We start from the raw sequence: 18,648 nt of genomic DNA on the forward strand, positions 1-18,648 counted from the left end.
TCTTGGTGTTCCCCGGGTGACCCAGCGCCTGTCCGGGCCCTTTGCTGTCAGTGCTTTGCTTTAACCCCAGTGCCTGCACAGTCCAGGCGCTGAAGGAAGCGAAGTAGTCGGTGACGACTTTTAAACAAATGCACAGGGGAAGGAGGGCGTGGAAGGGCCCTGTGCTCTGGGTGGCGGGGTTGGAGGACCCTGCCCAGAGCCCATCCCACACTGCTCCAGGATCTCAGGCACGAAAGGCACCGGCCACTTCCTTCAGAGGCACTCGTTAGAAGTCCTGTGACTGCGGCTTCTACAGCTCAGCCCCTGAGGAAGGAGCCGCCCTGCCTTGGTACTTCCTCTCCTTTATGAGCTGACACCCAAGGTAAACGCGAAGCAGCCAGCTGCCTTCCCCAGCCTTTCCCTGGTGTGCAGAAGCTGCCTAAGAGAAATAGGTTTATAGATAGAAGTAAACATTTCTGTCTGGGGGAAAACTATTCCTGCTACTTTTATATTTTTTCCCTTAGGATTAAAAATTTTTTTTAAAATGTTTTTTCCTTTGCTGTAAGCCTGTGGGGAAATAAAATTACATAAAGCTGTAGGCCAAAAAAAAAACCCTCACAATAGTAGCAGCTACATGTTAGTGCCTCTTTATCATTAAGATGAGAGTGATATGAAAAATGTATTTTAGGCCAGGCACGGTGGAGCAAGCCTCTAATCCCAGCACTCAGGAGGCTGAGGCAGGAGGATCTGCCAGTCCAAGCCTGGCCTGAATTACATAATGCGACCCTGTCTCAAAAACCAAAAAGAAAAAAAAAAAAAGAACAAAAAGAAAAAAGAAAGGCAGGAAGGAAAGGAGAGAAAGAAGTATTTTGATTCCTTTCGCAGTACCATCAGTCCTGTTATCCTCCTGCTCATTCTCCTTTGCATATCTGATTTTCTGAAAGGCAGGTGTCTTTACACATTTTATACATGGGTACTTTCCAGGTAGCCGAGTTCCTTGGGCAGCTTTCTACCTGTGCCACTCCCTGTCCCTGGCCAGCCCTTGACATTGCCACCATCCTTGGCTTCTGGGACAGGGACCAGATCCACTCCCCAAGGGCACAGCAGGGGTCATGGGGTTCGGGTTTCCTTCTAGAAGAGATGAGCACCTGCTCACCCTCTGACCACTGCTCCTAAAGCTGAAATCTTGTAGAGGAGACAGAGACTGGTCTGTTTTGTGGCCCTGGGGATTGAACCCTGGGTCTTGTGCTTGCCAGGCAAGTGCTCTACCATTAAGCTACATCCCCAGCCTTTTCGGTGTTTCTTTCAAGATAAACTTGAACTTGTGATACTCCTGCCTCAGCCTCCCAAGTAGTTGGAATTATAGGCATGCACCATCCCACCTGGCATGTGATATTTGTATTTGGGGTTAGGACTCTGGCTGTTATTTTTTTAAAAAAATGTGTACTTGCAGTTTCTCAAATTATCACAGTGGAAATCAGATCATGCACTTCCTGTTTGGACACGAGGGCAGCTCCTACTCCCCACACCAGCGTTAGAGGCACTTATCACGGGTCTGGTAAGAAGCCTCCTGGGGACTTCTTCCCTGTTTCCCCTATGGGTGAGCCTGCTCCCGCATTTGGAAGCTCTGGACTGGGGCTACCGTGAGGAAGCCATGCATAGACATCAAGCGATGTGGGGCGGGCATGGTGGTGTAGGGCTGTAATCTCAGCACACGGAAGGCAGAGACAGAAAGACTGCCGTGAGTTCGAGGCCCACTTGGGCTTCATGGTGAGTTCAAGGCCAGCCTGGACTGCACAGTCAGACCCTACCTCAAAAACAAACAAACAAACAAACAGAACAGAACAGAAATGGCTTTGAATTTGGACTTCTATGCCATCTGCAAGTGGGTTGTGAATTCACATACAAAGCTGAGCCCAGAGGAGAGAAGAAAAGAATACCCATCTCGTACTTTTAATTTAGATGACAAACACTAAAATAGGCTATAATTTTGTAAATCATATTTTGCCGTTTGCACGTTTTAAGAAATATCCTAAAGAGCCGGGCGTGGTGGCGCACACCTGTAATCCCAGCACTCAGGAGGCTGAGGCAGGAGGATTACTGCAAGTTTGAGACCAGCCTGGGCTACAAAATGAGCTCAAGGCCAGCGTGAACTGCATAGCGAGACCCTGTGTCAAAAAGACCAAAAAAAAAAAGCTCCAAAGTGGAGCCAGCTGCCTTCTCTCTGTGCCCCACTAGCAGGGGGCGCTGTGCCCTGAATAACTAGGACCTCTTTCTGGAGCTCGGGCATCCCTCCCTCACCCCCACAGGAGTGTTGGGGCCACCGCCGGCTCCTCCCAGCCGTGTCAGGGCCTGGGCACTCCGGGGAGACCCGACGCAGACAGTCAGCTACACAACTGGGTCCACCCACCTGTCCCTCACTATCCCCCTTCTCGTGGTTCAGATCTAACACGTCTCTCAAAACTCCCACGTGTGCGGAGGTGCCTGGATCATGGGGTGCCATCCTCACCAGGGGACTCAGCCACGAGTGAGGTGGTTCATGGCCGAGTTAGTTCACGGCTGGTTTCAGGAGTTCAAGTAGGGCCTGGTGGGAGGTGGTCACGAGGGGCCTGACTCAGAAGTACGTCCTCGTCCCTGGCTCTTCCTTTTTCTCTCTGCTGCTTGGCTACCATGAAGTAAGCACATTTCCTCCGCCAGGCCCTTCTGCTATGCTGTTTCTTTATTTTATTTTTTTGTCTTTTTTTGAGACAGGGTCTCATTATGTAGTTCAGGCTGGCCTTGAGCTCACTTTGTAGCCCAGGCTGGTCTCAACTTTGCAATGATCCCCTGCCTCAGCCTCCCAAGTTCTGGGATTACAGGCATGTGCCACCATGCCTGGCTACCATGCTGTTTCTGCCTTGGAGCCAGCATACCATGTACTATACCCTCTGAAAGCGATCTTTCTTTAAATTGTGGGTGTTGGGTATTTTGTCCTAGCAATGGGAATGTGACTAAGACATCCAGCTCTCAACGCCCCTGGTGCCCTGGTATGTGGGAGGGAACAAAACATATACGGTTCCCAAACACTCCCTGGGTTACAATGGAATTATCTCCTGATTAAACCCATCATAATTTTTTTTTTTTTCCTTTTTGTCTTTTTGAGACAGGGTCTTGCTATGCAGGTCAGGCCGGCCTTGAGCTCACTTTGTAGCCCAGGCTGATCTCAAACTCACAACGATCCTCCTGCCTCAGCCTCCTGAGTGCTAGGATTACAGGGGTGCACCACCACGCCCAGCTCAACCCATCATAAACTGAAAATATCCTACATGGAAAACGCATTTAATGCACCTACCCTGTAGCACCCCTAGCTTAGCAACACAGTAAAGAGTATTGGTGTTTCCCCTAGGGGTCCTGAGGCTGGTAGGGACGGGAGCTGGGCTGGTGGCTGCAGCCCAGTGTCAAGAGAAAGGATCACACTGCCCAGTGGAGTTTGAGAAAAGGTCCTAATTCAACATCCAAAGCCCAGTTTCTCTTGAGTGCCTATCACTTTTGGACCAATCAGAAATTCAAAAGCGTGGACGTTGAACCATGGTAACCCAGTGCTATCTGAATCTGGAAGAGAGAAAATGAAGACAGAAATAAAAAGAGCACCGAGAGCTCTGCTGCTCCTCAGCACCTCTGGCCTAAAACGTGACCTGGTCAGGCGAGTGACCCTGGGTGGCAGCTCACCCAGGCGTCCGTTGCTGAGGCTGAACCTCGAACCTTTCACCGAGAAATGTGTCTAGGTAATGAACGAGGCTAGATCATCTGTCTAATCAGCTCCAGAGCTCTGGTATTTGAAGAGGAGCCCAGGTTCTTTCTGCTGAAAAGTGTAAGGCCTGGGACACAAAAAATGTCACCCAGGAAGGCAGAAACACTAGTGTTATCATGAGGGGGGTTTGATAGAAATGGTCATCCCTTTTCCTTTTGTTTTGTTTTGTCTTTCTTTCTTTTTGAGGCAGGGTCTCGCTATGCAGTTCAGGCTGGCCTTGAGCTCACTTTGTAGCCCAGGCTGGTCTCGAACTCGCAACGATCCTCCTGCCTCAGCCTCCCAAGAACTGGGATTATAGGCGTGCGCCTCCATGCCCAGCAGTCATCCCTTTTCAGTTCAACCCAAGGAACAGTGAGCAAAGCTTACTCTGCACAAGCACTGGGTGCCGGGCGGAAAGCAATTCGGCGACCTGTGCTCCGAGAGCTTGGGGGCAGTTTGTCATTCAGCCCCTGGAGTCAAGCTGAGCTGGGCAGGAGCGCTTGGCAGGGGCCCTGTCGCACACAGAGCGTGGCCCTTCTGCCGTGAGCGCTGCTCCGCAGCCCTCTCCCCACCCCGGTCCTTGGCTGTGCCCCTGCCCCCTGTGGCGGGGCTGGTACCTTCTCAGCTCTGGGCCCAATCTGCTGTCAATCTTTGTTTTTTGTTGTTGTTGTTTGTTTGTTTTTTCCGGTACCAGGAATCAAACTCACGACCTTGCACTTCCCAGGCAGGCGCTGTTCTGCTGAGCTACATCCCCAGCCCCAGCTCTGTCAATCTTGAGGTCATTCCTCCTGCACTCCAGGACGCCTGCCTGCGGTGGAGCTGAACGTCCCCAACCCCGCTGCCTGGGCTTCTAGGCTCCATCGCTGGCCTGGCCCAGCCTGCTGTTAGATCCAGCAACTGTCAATTTTACTATTGAAGAACCCCTGCGTGCCTGCCGCTCTAGGGAACTCTGTCTCCTTAAACCTCTTCTGTGAGCCTGGATACCTGCTCAGAAACTCCCTCTGATCTCACCCAAGACTTCTGAATAAGAAAGAGACAGCATGCGGGCCTCTTTCTTGTCACCTGCTGTCACTTGCCAGCCCCGGGGCACCAGCTGCGCTCCCTTGGTGTGTTCTGACTTTTGCTTCCTGTGTCCTTGCTTGTGTGGGACAGTGACGGAATTTCAACAGACGGAATCCGGAAGAGGTGACTGAAGGGAGCACAAGCAAAGATACCTGAGGATGCAGGGACCCGGAGTTACGTTTGGGAGTTGGATTCTGAGCATTTATGCTCCCAGGGTTGTGACTCCCAGGGGCAGAGGACACTGAAGGGGCCATCTGGTCTACCCCTCATTCCCATTCGCTCCATCTATTACCCTACTGAGGCCCAGAGAGATCAAATGTCATCAGCGCAGAGACAAATCGGGGTCACCCTGCCTAAGGCCTTCGATGCCAGCTTAGGCCACTTGTGCTAAAGTCCCTGGATAGCAGGGGCGACTGAAAGCTTTGGCTGGAGTAGGGACCCAATCGGAGAGGTGTTTTCTGACGGCAGGATGTGACCCATCCTTGGATTGCAAAGTTAATTCAGCAGATCATGAATCTTAAAATATCACAGTGCGGTACTGCCTCTGCTGTGAGTTTTATGCTTGTAAGGGGCATTACAAAACGTGGCCAAAGTCGCACAAGTAAGTGACAGAGTCGGAATACCAAGCCCGGCAGTCACTGGAAGGTGACCAGTTAGGGCTGATCCCAGAGACACAGAGGAGAGGAAAGGTGGCCAGCGAGGGCCGTGAGCCACCGCAAGGTCGAGCGTGGGTGTCTGGGTTGCTGGTGACGTGGCAGTGTGACCAGCAGGCGTGCGTGGTCCACTTCCTCCCTTCCTTCCTTCGAGAAGCTGGGACTGCTGGCCTAGGTTTTCTCTGGAAAGCTCCGCTCCCCTTTGCTCCCGCCTACGGGGCTGACGCAACAGTCACCATCTCTCACATCCCCTGAGCGGGCCCGGGGGGCGCCGGCCGTCTCTGCGTCCTCTCTCAGCGCCTCTTTTCCAGGTCCGCCATTGCTCCGGCCTCCCCGATCTGCTGCTCTGCAGTTACTTTGAGCGAATCTGAGTCCGGGAGGGACCCCAGGTGCCTGCGCTCTGTGGGTGACCCCGGGCGCCTCACACTGTCTTTTCCCATGGCTTGGGTCATAGCCCTGACCAACAGCTCCGCTGTGTGTCCCAGCCTGGGGCAAAGACCGGTTCCATCCCAGGTCCAGCTGCGGACAGCACATGCCACTCTGCACCTGACTCCTGTCTCCTCTCAGCACGGGGCGCCTGTCACCTGTACCGTCCTGCCTCAGCCTCCCTGAGAGCTCCCTGGGCTCCTTTCACCCAGGAAGGGCCCAACCCCCTGCTTGGGCATGGACTGGGGTCTCTGGATTAAGCAAAGTGCCTGCTCATGCCTGCAGCCCCAGCGGCCCCAGGTGGCTCACAGCCAGTGCCCTGGTCTCCTGCCTCTTTCAGGACAAGACTTCCCACGCTAGTCCTCTTGCTTTGGTTTGCACTTGTGACGGCAGAACACTCCTCACTTGGAACAGGAAGGACTATTCTCAATGCTGTTAAACAGTGTACACCATGCATGTGTAACACACACTCCTGGTGCACACACACTCCTGGTGCACACACACTCCTGGTGCACACACACTCCTGGTGCACACACACTCCAAACAGGGCTTTTGAACACTAGACTTACAGAGAGCAGGGCAGCGAACGGGACAGTCACGGAGAGTATAAACCTGAGATTGGTGTGGGGTGCACACCCATAATCCCAGTATTCGGTAGGCTGAGGCAGGAAAGTCGACACAAGCTCAAGGCCAGCTCTGGCTACACAGTAAGTTCAAAGCCAGTGTGAACTACACAGTGAGACCCTGTCTCGAAAACCAGACCAAAACAAAATGAAATCCAAGTACATTTAGAATATTAAATTCAAATAAATCTATTTAAAACCCTTCTTTTTTGAGACAGGGTCTTTCTATGCAGTCCAGGCTGGCCTCGGACTCACAGCAATCCTCCCGCCTCAGCCTCCCTGGTGTCGGAAGTACAGGTGTACACCACCACACCAGCTTTCAAATCAAATCTATTTGATTTGACCTCACAATCACTCCTGGAAATCCTCAAAGGAAACAGGGGAAATCTGAGAAATGTCGGGTGGCTGGAGATGACCAAATGGCCTGACTATCAGACCAGTAGAAAAGGCAGGCGCCATCTCTCCGTCCTGTGGCCAGCATGTTGACCTGTGTACATGCCCACCTAGATTCAAATCCCAACCCCGACGGGCACAGAGCGTCCTTATAAAGTCAGAACTCTGCTCCCTAGAGAGCCAGGCTACCTTACAGTACTATGGAGTACAGAGGGCTCAGTGTGCCGGAAGTTTAGCTGTGTTGTCACAGTTTTTGTTGTTGTTGGTTTTTTTCCGGTACCGGGAATCGAACTCACGACCTTGCACTTGCCGAGCAGGCGCTGTGCCGCTGAGCTAAATCCCCAGCCCCCTGTGTTGTCACATTGTACCCATTTCACAGGTGAGGCGGTGCTGGATACCTATGCTTTGCAAAGGAGATGGCTGGGAGACGGGACCAGCCAGCCACTCCGAGCCCTGGTCCTGCGCTACAGGGGCAGGGCACTATGCCACGGCCAAGGACCTCCTCTCGCTGTCCTGCACCCCGCTGGCTTTTCTTTCTCTCCAGCCGGGCTCAGGAAGTGGGAGAAAAATAACCACAGGCAAGAAGGCGGAGCCCACCTGTTTCCCACACTTGGACTGCAGGAGTGAAAGCAGCCTCATCGCTAATTAAATGCTGGGCTCCAGGTGTCCTGGGGAGGAGGTGGCGTCACACCAGGGTTCCGTGTCAGCTTCTCCTGTCTTGTTCCCCGTTTGATCTTTTCTGAGCTTTCACTCATAAGGAAACGCATGTAGCCTGGTCTCCGGGCCAGGGTCTGGTCCTCAGATCCCCGCCCAGAAGTAGCGCTGAGGTGTCAGAGACATAGTTGGGCCTCTGTGACGTGTGGTGGTCGCCAGGGCCCCCGGCCAGCTTGCGTCCCACCTCCTGGAACGGAGCTTTCCTCTTCCGGTTTCAGAGGTCCAGAACAAAGCTGCGCTCAAAACAGCTCTCGACTCAAAAGGGTGCCTCTCTGTCCAGACGCCCCGGGCTGTGACCTCTGCCCTCACTTTACTAAACACTGTCCAGCCAGGCGTTCAAGACCAGCGCGGTGGCGACCCAGGGGCCCAGAGCCCCGTAAGAGCCTTTGCAGACAGAGGCCGCTTTCTCCTGACTTTAGCTTTTCTCCTAGGTCAGGTTTCGCCCCCCGCTGCCGCAGCCTTCAGATCCCAAAGGGTGTGTGGGTGTGTGGGGCCCAAGCTGACCCCACACCCCTGACTTGTGTGCCTGGTGTCACCGCTCCAGGGCAGATGCTGGTCTCAGGCTGGCCTGCAGAAAGCGTTACAAAACCCTGGCCAGTCTCCGCTGCGCTCTGCTCACTATGTTGTAAGAATGTGACCCAGCAGGCTCCACACCCAGATGACTCAGCCGGCTCTAGTGGGGCACGGGTGGTTTCCCGGCCTTCCCTGGGCAGGGTTGGTAATTCAGGCCAGGTGCCTCGCTGGGCGCTGCCCCACAGGAACCCAGATGGAGCCAGAGCCGCTCCCCGTGGGCAGGCAGAGGGAAAGGGCAGTGAACCTCTGTCCCTGGTCCCAGGGGCTCCATCCCCCTCCCCCCAGGGGAGGAGGTTAGGAATTCACACAGGGCGCCAGGTAGCCCATGCCTGTAACCCCAGCACTTAGGAGGCTGAGGCAGGAGGATTGCTGTGAGTTCAGGGCCAGGCTGCACTGCACAGCGAGAACCTTTCTCAAAAAACAAAACAAAACAAAAAACCAGTCCATGACTACCTAGAGGCCCTATGAGGAAATCTGTCTCACTCTCAGCCCCTCGGGCTTGGATAAGTAGACTTTCAAATTGCTCAAAAACAAAACAAAACATTTCAAAAGAATGAAAAGAAAATCCAAAAAGCTTGGGGGAAGGGGTGCAAAATGGAGGAAATTCTGCAGTTAGCAATTCAGAGGCCTGCAAAAAAAAACAGCACGCAGCACCACGGTGCTGAGTCAGCTCAAGGCCACCACCAGACCACGTAGCAGCCACGTAGGTGGGATTACGGGCTGCCTTGCCCACACGCACCTCTCCCAGGAAGCACCTGCTTAGAGAAACCCAATGCCTTAAGCGCTGCTTCACTAAAAGGGGAAACTTCATGGATTCCTGCTCTTTGGGAGAGCTTATCACATCTAAAAAAGTCAGCCTTTTGCTGGCATGCTGGTGTGTATCTGTAATCCCAGCATCAGGGAGGCTGAGGCAGGACAGTCACTGCGAGTTCGAGGTCAGCCTGGGCTACATAGAGAGACCCTGTCTCTTTTTTTAAAATTCACTTTCTCTTTTTTTGTTGTCTTTTTGAGACAGGGTCTCGCTATGCAGTTCAGGCTGGCCTTAAACTCACTTTGGAGCCCAGGCTGGTCTTGAACTTGCAATGATCCTCCTGCCTCAGCCTCCCAAGTGCAGGGATTACAGGTGTGCACCACCATGCCCGGCCTATTTATTAATGAGCTGCAAGTAAAGCAGATTTAACTTAAACTACAATGCTCTTAGGAAAAGAGACTAAGTCCCGGCACAAGTGGCACATTTTACCCACCATCCTTCTGTCTGGTGCATGGTTCCTAGGACCCATCTGACCCGAAACAGCCGAAAGCCGCTCTGCCCCGAGCACAGGGACTGCGGTGGGCTTTGGTCCAGGCGGTGACATAATTTGCCCACCACGCAACCCCAACAACCTCCTCGAACTAGGGGCTACTCAGCCCGGGAGCTCGGACTCCTGAGTGCTGGCGTCCTGGCACCTGGCCACGCCCGCGGGTTTGTTCTGTTTGCTGTGAGGAAGGCCTTCAGCCCGCCAGGATTTCAAGCTCACGGAAAAACGCCAAGAGCAGCGCAGGGAGCCCCTGCGGGCCTGATTCAGCCGCCCTTTGCCTCAGCGCGCCTGAGGCTGAGTAACCCACACAGAAAAGAGGTCAGTTTGGGCTCAGGCTTCCCTGGCGCTAGGCAGCTGCCTCTGGTGAAGACCTCTTGCTGCTTCCACTCCTGGGGGAAAGTGGGAGCCTGAGAGCCCGAGTGTGCGTGTGTGTGTGAAGGCAGGAGCCAGGCGGAAGACATGCACCCGTAACCCCAGCATTCCGAGAGGCTGAGGCAGGAGATCACAAGTTTGAGCCAAGCATGGGCAACTAATCAAAGCCCTGCGTCAAAGTAAAAAGAAAAAGGACTGGGGACGGAGCTCAGTGGTTGAGTAACCCGCTGAGGTCACCCCCATACTGGAAAAAAAGAAAAGAAAGAAGAAGAGGTGACACAGGGTCTCACTATATAGCCCAGGCTGGCCTCAAACTTGAAGTGATCCTCCTGCCTCAGCCTCCTCAGTGCTGGATTACAGGCGGGTACCACCACATCCAGCTCCCTCCAACCATGTAAGAGGAGCTTGGAAATATGACGCCCTTTGCTTCGACGCAGTGTGCATTTCCCAAGGACAAGGACAGCCACGCCGGACACCGCCACAGTACAGGGAACGCAATCAGCAACGAAGCATTATTGTAGCGCATGCCTGCAATCCCAGCACTCAGGAGGCTGAGGCAGGAGGATCCTTGTGAGTTCGAGACCAGCCTGGGCTCCAAAGTGAGCTCAAGGCCAGCCTGAACTGCAGAGCAAGACCTTGTCTCAAACAATAACAGCAAAGCTTTATTGTAATAATGCTATTCTCTCCCGGTCCAAAAAAAAAAAATGCTATTCTCTTTCCTCACGCAATGTCCTTACACCTCCCCCACTGTACAAAGCGGCGTGCACACACGTATACACACACATGATCACGGGCGTGACAGGTGTGCACCACCTTCTTCTTGCGGACTTCGGACCCTGCCCCCAAACTCCCTGGCCCGGCAAGGGCTTCCGGCTAACGCAGTGACGGCGCTTGCTACGGGGTTTCCACAGCCCCGCCCCTCCATCCCCAAATGTTGCTCTTCTGCTCCCGTGGCTGATGGCTGACGGCACCGCCCTTCCCCTTGGCGACAGGTGACAGTCGCTCCCAAGGACACCCTGGGACCCTGACTGGTGTCCTGTGGGCGTTGAGTGACCGGGAAACCCTCCGGCCACCCCAGTGGCCACCATCACCCGAGCTGAGTCTCCAGGGACCTCCCTCCGAGCGGGAACTCCGGTCAGGCTTAGGGTTTAGGACCCGGAAGTCACGCCCATCGGAACGTTGAGACGGTGGCTCGGTTTTTCCCTGATGAGAGCCAGTGTGGTCTGGGGCACGCCGGCCCTGTACCGTCCTGGCAGCCCAGCCAGCAGCTGCTGTGCGGTGTCTCCCTGAGCTCGGACTGTCTGCAGCAAGGCTGACACCTCCTCCAGGCAGGCCACCGGCCTGCATCTTTCCGCTTTTCTGCTGCCTCAGGACCAGCTCAGTACTGCAAGAATAAATAAACCGGATAAAAACACAGACTCCGGATGACACTCCAACGGCCATTCAGGGGGACTTGTGACGCAGTCAACCAGACCGCGAGGCTGCGCGCCTTCTCTGTGCTTGGTGTGAGCTAGAATTTGGGTACAGCACTGGGCCTGGTGGCGCACAGCTGTAATCTCAGCGCTCGGGACGCTGAGGCAGGAGGATCGCCGTGAATTCAAGTTCAGCCCGGTCTACATAGTAAGCTAAAGACCAGCCTGAACAACATAGTGAGACGCTGTCTCAAAAAATTAAAAAAAAAAAAAAATAAGATGTCATCCTGGTGACTAACAGAATTCAGTTTATTTATTTTTTGTCCTTTTGAGACAGGGTCTCCCCATGCAGTTCAGGCTGGCCTTGAGCTCACTTTGTAGCCCGGGCTGGCCTCGAACTCGAAACGATCCTCCTGCCTCAGCCTCCTGAGTGCTGGGATTACAGGCGTGCGCCACCACGCCCGGCTTCAGAATTCAATTTAAACCCGAGGTACTGGCCACCGGCCGGGCAGCGGGGCTGAGGGGGCAGCAAAACAAAAATGCAGCCTGTGGCCTCTCTGGAGAGGTGTCAGCCCTGCTGCAGGGAGTCCGAGCTCAGGGAGACACCTTCCAGCAGCTGAGCGCAGGGCCGGGGTGCTCCAGACCACACTGGCTTTCATTAGCGAGCCTGGAAACTCGGAGACAACCGAGCTCTGTCTCAACATTCCGATGGGTGTGACTTCCCGGTCCTGGGCCAGACCAAGTTTCCACTCCTACGCGGTCTCTGAAGACAGCCCGGGTGAGTGGGAGTCATTCATATTTGGCACATTTTTTTTTGTCTTTTTTGAGACAGGGTCTTGCTCTGCAGTTCAGGCTGGCTTTGAGCTCACTTTGGAGCCCAGGCTGGTCTCAACCCGCAAGGATCCTCCTGCCTCAGCCTCCCGAGTGCTGGGATTACAGGCGTGGGCCACCACGCCTGGCTCTTGGCGCGTCTTGAGGTGGCTGGCGCGGGAGTTGTCCCAGTTACGTGCCAGGCAAGGGCGCTGCCGCAGAGGCCTTCTGCACGACGAATTGGTTCCAGAGGGCCCCAGAGTCGTCAGTCCCCCTTGCCAGGTCTCCCAGGGGCGCCCCTCGGACTTGCTGGAGGAGCCCCTAGGGCTCCCACGCGCGTCATTAGCCTCCCCCGGCCACTGCCCGACCCCGCGGACGCGGAAGGACGCAGCCAGCGCGAGGCGAGGTGCTCACGGTGCAGGCAGGGGCACGCAGGGCCTCCCACGCGGTGCGGAGCGAGGCCGGGGCCGCGCCTGGAGCAGTGCGCAAGCGCTGGGAGCGGCCCCGCCCTCCGGCTGAGCCCGACGGCCGAGGCCTTGTGCGATCCCCTCCTCCCCGCTAACCTCAGCCACGCATGGAAGTGCGAAGTTCCACAAATGCTGTAAAACCCACCTCGGGACATTCTCCCACGTGACCACAGAGTTCCCCTACAATTTTATTAGCTGCAAGAGGTTGGGATGGAGCATACACATTTAACCATTTGCTGAATTTTTAGTTTGTTTCAGATTTGGGGCTGTTTTCAGAAAAGGAGACATAAAACAAGCAACTGCCACGTAAATTTTCCGTCTTAGAGGTTTTTGTATTTCATTAGGAGACATTACCACAAATTATCTTCCTGAACGAAATGGTATGAAAATAGTTTAGACTTTTTTCCTTGAGACAGGGTCTCACTATGTAGTCCAGGTTGGCTTCAATCCCGTGGCAATCTTCCTGCCTCAGCCTCCTAAGTGCTGGGATTATCGGTGTGCACCATCACGCTCGGCAGTTTAGACTCTTGATATTGTCAAAGTGCCTTTCAAAAGGTTCTCAACAAATTTATATTAAAATGAATAAAAATTCCATTTATTCAGTGTTAGACGTTGCTGATATAACAATATTTATTCTACACTTCAAATATATGCTTGTGTATCTGAGGTTTTTCTATTGTCACGAAGCTCCCAGCCAGATGAGATAGTGCACGCAATCCCAGCACTCGGGGAGGCTGAGGCAGGAGAATTGCTACAAGTTCATGGCCAGCCTGAACTACAAAGTAAGACCTTGTATAAAAAAACCAAAAGAAGAAGACAAGGAGGAAGAAGAGAAGGAAGAGGAAAAGGAGGACGAAGAAGAAGAGGAAAACGGGCCTCCTCCGTGCCTCCTCGAGCCTCCACAATAAAAAGACAGAACGCGCAGAGCTGGGAAATCCCTGTCCGGTCGGACGTGCGCGGAGGCTGCCGTGACAGCGTGCACCACGCTCGGGGGCACCCAGGCGCCTCTGCCCTCCGGGACCCCGGCCACCCCGCAGACGGACAGCCCGGCTCAGAGCTGGCCTCTGCTTCCGCTCTCCCGCGGGGTCGCCGCCCGATGGCCCGGCCCGCAGACAGCGTGGGAAGCCCTGTGTGCTCCGCGCCCCCTAACCGCCGCAGCCAAGAAGAGGGCCGGGTCCCCCAGGGTCACGGGCGGAGCAGGCAGCCGGCAGGGTCCGCGGCTGTGCTCTGCCTGTGGGGTGGGCGGGGACCGAGCCCCGGGGATTCAGCCACGGAAGGGCAAGGGGCGCGGGTGGCTCCGAGCAGCAGCGCACAGGCGGTGAGTGGTGTGTGTGCGTGTGTGTGAGAGTGCTCATGTGTTTGTGTGTGCAAGCGTGTACTATATGTGTTTATGTGTGTGTGCATGTGTGTTAGTAAATAAAAACGGCGGCAGCCCTGGTTTTGGACTGGGTCCCTACCCCAGCCCAGCCAGCCTAGAGTTTAACCTTAGTTTTTTTGTTGTTTTGTTGTTTTGTTTTGGTCTTTTTGAGACAGGGTCTCGCTCCGCAGTTCAGGTTGGCCTTGAGCTCACTTTGTAGCCCAGGCTGGTCTCGAACTTGCAACGATCCTCCTGCCTCAGCCTCCCGAGTGCTGGGATTGCAGTCGTGCGCCGCCGCACCCAGCCTGAGTTTAACCTTAGTGACTGAGCTCGGGCTGATTGCAGGAGATCCTCTGTCCAGGTCCGCAGCTGTAAATAGCTGACTGGTTAATCAGCACCTAGCTGGTGGCCAGTGTAGGTGTTTCCTGCCTCACTTCCGCTGTGCTGGACATCCGGGTGGACGGTGTCCCGAGCCCCCTGCTCAGTGGGCTCTTTCTCGGCCTCCCCCATAGCTCTGCTAGTTTTAACTGGCCCGAGGGATTTGCCCGCTAACAGCTGTAGCTGGGCCAGCAGGATCCATGGCAAAGCTGCAGCTCAGGATCCTGCCGCAGTGGGGCACTCCCGGCAAGGGCCTTCTGTCCTGAAGGAAGCCCCGTGCATTGGCGTTCTGCTGCTGTTGTCTTACATGGTTCTGAGCCAGGATCCCACTGTGTTTTCCAGGCTGCTCTCCAACACTGTGCCCTCTGCCCAGTAGCCGGTACAGATGTGTGTTGTGAACTGAGTTGGTTTGAACAAATTTTAAATCTCAGCTGGGTTTGGATGTGACCGAAACAGGACTGGGTCCTGAAAGAACATCTCAGGTGTCTGAGTCAGATAAGAAAACACTTACCCTGTTACAGGGACCACACCTGTAATCCCAGCTCTTCAGGAGGCTGAGGCAGGAGGACAGCAAGTTTGAGGCAGAGGAAAGCGGTGCAGCTCAGCAGCGGGGCGTGTGCCAGGCCCTTGGTTAAATCCCCAGTACTGGAAAAAGCAAGAACGAAAGGCCCATGGCGGGTTCTGTAGCCGGTGATGCTGCGGGGGGCAGGGAGCTGTGGCTTCTTCCAGGGCCTGGAGATCTCTGTCCTCTGGAGCTCCGGCCACGGCGGCTGCTCCGAGACAGCCATGGCGGCACCAGGGCTCGGCCTGTGCTAGGGGACGGCACGTGGCCGTGGCCTTTGTGGGGTCTCGGTGGCTGCCTGGGTCAGGCACGCAGGACCAAGCCCAGGGTCTGGAACCGCAGCATTCGGAGCCCTGCTAACTTCAGGGTCCAGAGTGCCCAGAACCTGTACTTTTTCTTAGAAAAATGGGTGAACCTTATCTGAGATAGCTGAGGTTCTGGGGGTCAGGATGAGGAGCTTTTGGTTTGGTGGAGTTTGTGGGGTTCTCTGGAACGGGAAGGACTAAGCCATTAGAGGCTGTTAAAATGAAGAGGGCAAAATGATTTGTCTGCAAAGCAAGAGTCACCCAGGGCTGGGGAGATAGCTCAGCGGCACAAGCGCCTGCCTGGCAAGCACAAGGTCCTGAGCTGGATTCCCGGTACCAAAAAAAAAAAAAATAATAATAACATGAGTCACTTTCAACCATTTCCTTCAAGGAGACTTCCTCCTTCTCCTTTTCCTCACCCGTGGGTTGTTTGGGGGGACGGCTGATGACAAGGAGCAGCGCAGCAGCCCGGCTGCGCCCTTTATGGAATAGCCAGGCAGCTCAGGCCAGAAAGAGGAAGGGTCCTTTGACTCCGCCTCCTTGCTGGAACAAGGGAGACCGCCTCAGAGTGAGTACTTCGAGGAAGCAACCTGACCCTCGGGCTGGGTCGCCGGTGCTGCCGTGGAGCCAGCGTGAGCCCGCCTGACGGGCAGCGCGCAGGGCGAGCCCTGCCGAAGGGACTAAGCGGGGTCCTTGCCCTCCGTCCGCACCGCGGGAAGGCTTCGAGGCCTTGGACCACGGGTCCATGCTAGTACTGGAGACTGGACGGGAAAGCTGCCCAGGAAACCCGTCCCAAGCGGCCAATGGCATCGTAAGCTGTGGCCGGCCTCCCCGCACACGCCCCACCACGGTGAGACCCCGGCCCCTCCCGGTCGCGCTTCTGACTGTCCCTGGACGGGACAAGACGGGCAGCTAGGCTCCCACTCCTGCACTCCTGGCCTGCACTCCTGGCCTCACTCCCCCGCCGTGGGTGCCCTTGTGTCACCCCTTTGTGGTCAGAACACAGCCGCCGGGCCCACCGAGTCCTCGCCGTGCGTCCGCGCACAGCCGTGGTCTCTCCTCTGCCACGTTCAGGTGACCACGCGCTCGCCGCGCTGACGATGGAGTGTCAGGACTGGGAGCAGGACCGCGTGGCCGGCAGCGGCGCCCACGTCCTCGGTTCCGGCGCCCCGCGCGCTCGGTGCCTGCGATACGGAAGCACCCACCGACAGGAGCAGGCTTTGGGCGGCACCAGCTCGAAACCACACCAAGCTAGAGTCCAGCCCCAGCGGCTGAGCTTTGGTTGGTTGCAGAGGCCCCCACGGCCAGTTCGTTACGCTGTAAACAGCTAGCGGTTCAGCTGTAACCGGTGACTAGTTGGCCCACGGGTTGTAGCCAGCGGGGTAGTTTCCCGGGCGCTGTGTGTTTCGTCCGTGCTGCCCCATCGCGCTGTTGGTCGGAGTTCTCGGCATCTGCCCTGGCTCTGGAAGCCGCGTGGCTTGTGACTCCCTTGTTCTGCTTGCTCAGATAAACGCTACCGAGTTGAATTGGATGAAAGAACCTTCCACTGTGTGGGGGTGACGGGCGAGGACGTGCCGGCCCAAATGTCTCTGGCCGATGGGCAGAGGGCCGACCCTTGCGCTGGCGCTTTAGACCGGGCCCTGCAGGAAGCAGTCAGAGCCGAGGCGGAGCGGATCCGCTCGGGGAGCAGGCGGTCTGGGTCCGGCTCCGGCTTCACTGGGGCCAGCCCTGCCGTTCCCAGCCGCTGGGTTCACTCCTCCGGGCTCGCCTCGCTCTGATCTGGAGGAGGCAGCTGAGCCTTCGGGAGGAGAGAGGTGGGTTTCCCGCCACGTGAGGTGCGCATGCCGGTGAGCCCAGGAAGTTCAAGGCCGGGGTTTCTTATTTTTCCTGCAATGTGGCGCCGGTGCCACTGGCTGTTGGAAGGTGGGGTGTGGCCCGCACGCCCGAGTCCACAGGACTGGACCGGCTGGGTGCTGCGTGTGCCTGAATCCACTTTCAAGTGCCGGAAATAACAGCGTAGCAGCTAGGGAGGCATTTTTGATAAGGGAAGGAAACACAAGGCTAAGGTCAGGCGCGGACTTCTCCCGGGGGTGGCTCAGAGAAGAGCCCAAGCACCCGATCAGCCTGGGTCCCCCGCACTGAATAATTAGCACCTTCTGTTCCCTCGGGCATGGGAAGCCCTCTGCGAAAGCGCAGGTACAGGAGGAAGCGTTTTAATTACTAATTGGACCCAAAGGAAACCTATCCTTACGCGAGTCTCCGGTTCTAATTAGGGACCCAGATTAGATGGGACCCCTGTGTAGGCAGGTGTGGGCCAGAGGCGCCTGCAGGAGTCTGGGCGTCCACACCTGTCCTGCGCACCTTGCGGGCGGAGCCTGCACTGCAGGAGGGCCGGGGCGCCTCTGGGCGCCGGGTGTGGGGGCCCCGGACGGCCAAAGGACGCATCACCCCCTCTTCTGACTTGTTGATCATCACGCGTGTGTCATCAAGCAGGTGCCTCGGTGAAAGCAGACTGAAAGGTCACAGGCAAATTTACGATGCGAAAGCTTGCGCTGAGCCCAAGGGAGGCTGTAAACATAATTGATTGAAAGTAGCGTCCGCCTCACGCCCAGCCTGTTGGGTCCCATGGGGACGCGGCACAAGTGGGAGGCAGCGCCCTCTGCTGGCCGGTGTCGCGCTTCCTGGGGAGGACACCCCCTAGGGGCTGGATGGAGCGCGGCTTGGGTCCCATCTGCTCTCCTGTTTAGCAGACAAAAACCAACTGCGGTGCTTAATTTGTGTATCAGCGTAGCTAGGCTATGGCTAGCCACGGTGTGATCAAACGCCAGTCTAGATGTTGCCGTGAAGTCTTTTTGTTTTGTTTTTCTTTCCTTGAGTTTTTTTGGGGGGGGGGGTGTCTTCTATTGGTCCCTTTCTTACTGCTAGTCTGTTATAAAGTAAAATAGTCCCTCTCCTTGCGAGGAACGACTGGAATGCTAAATGCACACCTTACAAGCTGAAACAAACAGTGCTGTGGAAGGCCAGGCGTGGTGGCACACACCTTTAATGCCAGCACTGGGGAGGCTGAGGCAGGAGGATTGCAGCGAGTTTGAGGGCAGCCTGGACTACATAGTGAGCCCAAGGCCAGCCTGAGCTAACTAGGGAGACCCTGTCTCCAAAAAAAAGTGTTTGCAAGATGATTTATTTGGTCAAAATTTATATTTAAAGCTAGAGAAATGGTTATCTCTAGGGGGAGAGATTTTGTGTCATTGGTATTTTTTTGGTCATCTTTTTCTTTTTGAGACAGGGCCTTGCTATGTAGTTCAGGCTGGCCTTGAGCTCACTTTGTAGCCCAGGCTGGCCTCGAACTTGCAATGATCCTCCTGCCTCAGCCTCCCAAATGCTGGGATTAAGGCATGTGCCACCATGCCCAGTTTATATTTTCTTTTTGATACTCATCACAATGGTTTACTGGGGGGCTGGGGATTTAGCTCAGCGGCACAGCGCCTGCCTGGC

General features: G+C 55.5%; 1 long non-coding RNA gene across 1 annotated transcript; it reads left to right on the top strand.

Annotated features, from left to right (window-relative positions):
• Positions 1-27: 27 nt before the first annotated feature.
• On the top strand, positions 28-5,338 carry LOC102027384. Its single transcript, XR_259759.2, has 3 exons — positions 28-361; positions 1,433-1,537; positions 4,473-5,338. It is a non-coding gene; the product is annotated as an uncharacterized LOC102027384 (long non-coding RNA).
• The last annotated feature ends 13,310 nt before the right edge of the window (positions 5,339-18,648 follow it).

The sequence above is a fragment of the Chinchilla lanigera genome, unplaced genomic scaffold (genome assembly GCF_000276665.1).
Source record: "Chinchilla lanigera isolate Chin_1 unplaced genomic scaffold, ChiLan1.0 scaffold00008, whole genome shotgun sequence".
NCBI classification, from domain to species: domain Eukaryota; kingdom Metazoa; phylum Chordata; class Mammalia; order Rodentia; family Chinchillidae; genus Chinchilla; species Chinchilla lanigera.